Genomic DNA, 3525 nt, shown 5'->3' on the forward strand with positions numbered 1-3525 from the left:
TTTTTTTTTTTTTTTTTTTTTTTTTTTTTTTTTTTTACTTTTCCATGCACAAGGCATTTCATTTGGGTCTTCCATAAATTATCTTGTATAATTCACAAAATGCTATGAGGTATGAGCTAGGTAATATGACCCCATTTTTACGTCATAGGAAATTGGAGCTTGGAAAATGTGAGTAGCATTCCAAGGTATAGCTAGCGAGTCGGTGATGGAGTCAGGAATTCCACACCCAGATCTAAGTCCAAACTCTTCACCGTGTCCTCTGGAAATAATGCGGGAAGCCTTGGGGTGATTGGAAGAGCTCAGAATTTAATGGGGTCACCACAACAAAGCCTAAGTATCAACTTAAATGGCTGAGACCATTGCATTTTCTCTACCAGTGGAGTATTTATCAATTCTTGTCCCTGGAGGAGGAGGAGGTGAAGGCTTTTCAGGGGCAGATTTAAAACTCACCCGAGCCTTATGATTTCTGAGTTTTGACTAAAACTGCAACCTTTCCAGGTCTTAGTTCATTTGCATTTGGCTATGTTTAGCTTCCCTGTTTCTATGAAGAAAGGCTAAAAGGGCCATTTAAAAAAAAGTCTCCAAAGACTCCTTGGCCATCAGAAAAGTTCTCAGTGCAAGGCATTCCTAATGACTTATGGAGAAAGCAATCGGAACCATATGGATAACATTTCTACAGAAATACACACGGGTGGGAAAAGGTTTAGAGGCCAAAAATATATTTCTTTTTTTTCTTCTTTGCCAAAGAAAGAACATTTAAGGCAGCTTGAGATATGTGAGAAATGTCTTGTTCTTTCTTTGGGGTGGGTGTTGGTGAGCAGCTGTTTGCTATTTCCACTAAATTTACCAAGGGCTTGCATGGGGAAGAGGCGCCAAAGGATTAGGGTAGACTTAAGAAAGAACTTCCTGTCTGTAGATCTTGGTTGCTACTAGAATGAAACCATTTTCCAAGGACATTTAATGTGACAATATGATGGTTCCTTTTTAGTCTTCCCAGCATGGTGATTTGATAAGCAATGGATCATATTTTTAGAGTTGCAGACCCTTTTTAGAACCTCACATCGCCATGGGCCCTCTCTCTCTTATGAAAAGTATACTTACAAAAATGCCCACAAAATTTGTCATTGAATTTCCTAGAATCTCCTTCTCACCATTCTCTTTTAAAGATGTCTACACCTGGACCCCCACTTTAGAACCTCTCAAGTAGATAAATTTTCTGGTCTCCAGCCTGACCTTAGATCTCATAGGTTGTTGCTTCATTTAGGTTTGAGCTGAAGACATTGGAAAGGGGAAACCAAAAAGTAGGTAAACAACCTTTTCCAGGAATAGACGAGAAATATAGATAAATGTTCCATGATGACATGGAGGTTCCACTTCCCCCTCCTTAAATAAAGATAAGATTTAAACCTATTTGTGCAGGACTCAGAGCCACCTGCCGCTGCCTCAAAAGCTTAAGTTTACTACTTCTGTCAAATCTCAAAGGAGTTAAAATCCCTTAATCTGGGGTGCTTTGGGTTCAGAACTGACTGAACACCTCCAGAAAGAAGCCCACGTTTGTTAAGTGCCGACTGAAGGTGAGGTTGTGTAAAGGATTCAGAAATAAATATCTTTTCTGGTCTCTGTTTTCTAAAAGTCTGAAGTCCATTGCCAAGCCATACTTATCCCTAAATAATCACAATGCACCATAGAATGTTGCTGGCGTATGCAGGGTCTATGGGAAATGTTGCAAGAGAGAAGAGGGGAGAAAGTTTGCCACTGCATCAGGCATAATATTTTGCACCCATCGAGAGCTATTTTTACTTTGTTTTAAAAGCAGTTGTATTAATAAGAACTAATATTTATTGAGTGATTACTATGTATGAGCAACATTGAAGCCTTCCACGTCTCCCATCTAGGTTTTTATGAGCATGTTCTCATTGAATAAAAATGCCACATGCCATTTGGTGAGCTCCCTCCCTCCCCTCCCCCTTTTGTTCCCCCTCTCTCTCCCTCCCTCCCCCATCTCTTTCTTTCCCTCTCTATCTCCCTCTCTCTCTGTCTCTCAACTCTCTCTCTCTCTCTCTCCAGCAATGCTTCACTTTGCGTGACCAAATCTGACCCGTTCTTAAATATTTAGTTTACGTGCCATATCCTCTATCGATTCAATTAGGGTAAAACAAATTTTACCATGAACTGTACAAGGCTGTGCATGATCTTTCTCCTTAATATCATGTCTCCCCCTTCATTCCAACCACACTGACCCCCTTCCAATTACTAGAGTTTACAACTTTTTTTTTTAATGCCCCTTGGACTTTGTGCTAGCCGATTCCTCTGTCAGAAGCCACTTCCCATTACTAGCCAAGCTCTGCTTGTTCTCTAAGTAACAGGGTAAATGTCACTTCCCAGACCCTAGACTAAGGCAGGTCCCCTGCTACCAGGTCTCTCACAACTCGTAACGTGTCCTTCATAACGTGTATCATCACTGTGTTTAAAGTTATGGGTGATATTTTTAAATGCATGTTTCCTGAGCTAGAACTAAAAATTACAAGCACAAAGGATATCTTCATGATGAGATCTTGGCACATAAAAATATAGTGAACATGCATTAACCATGCCCTATGTCCCAGGAGCCACTCTGTGTGCTTCACAAATATCCTTTCTTTTAATCCTTCAAACTGTCTTTAATATCCGTATTATTCGTATGATCATAACCCCCATTTTAAGATGAGGTAAAGTGAGAAGGTTAAACACATTGCCCAATATCACATAACAGAGCCAGGAGTCAAACCCAAGCTACCCTGCTACAGACACCAGGCCCATAGTCCTTGGGCTACCTGGCCTTTTATATGGGAGGGGACCATTATGCATTTATCGAGTAAATAGGAGTTCGGGAGTTCTCCCTAAGCCCGTCAATCTTTAGCTATCTTGATACTCTTTACTTTCTGCCTTTGATGCTTATTTGCATATTTGAACCTTGATCTTAGTGTTCCCAGTTATTGACTGTGTTCTTTCAGCAAACAAGTCTGGAGACTTGTCCTTACCTACTAATACCACGAGTTGTACCCTTCCTAGTCTCCCAACAGGCTCCCCCAGCCACTAGAATGCATGCTTCCAGACATGAACACATGCATTCCGGTTTTGCTAGACAATCTCTCTCTCTCTCTCTCTCTCTCTCTCTCTCTTCCCCCCCCCCCCCTCCCTCTCCCTCCCCCTCTCCCTCTCTCCCTTTCTTTCTGTCTTCCCTCTACCTTTCATGTTGCCCAAGTTCCAGCTTCCTTAGGTCTGAGCTTGCCTAGGCCATTACCCTGGTGACATATGATTTCTAAAAAGGAATTTAGAAAAGGTGTCCAGAAAAATACTATCTTATTGGCTGAGGCTCAAGGGATATCCCTATCGCAAATTTCAATATTCTACTTGAATTAATAACGCAGCATATGTAAGTCCTTTTGAAATCTCAGATGGTCTCTCCCTTGTTTTACTTTGTTTTTAGGAGCCTCTATTTTTGCAATGACTGAAAGATGAGGTAGGCGTGGCAGGTAGCCCCAC

Source organism: Herpailurus yagouaroundi, unplaced genomic scaffold (assembly GCF_014898765.1).
Source record: "Herpailurus yagouaroundi ecotype Mexico unplaced genomic scaffold, PumYag 160, whole genome shotgun sequence".
Classification (NCBI taxonomy): Eukaryota; Metazoa; Chordata; class Mammalia; order Carnivora; family Felidae; genus Herpailurus; species Herpailurus yagouaroundi.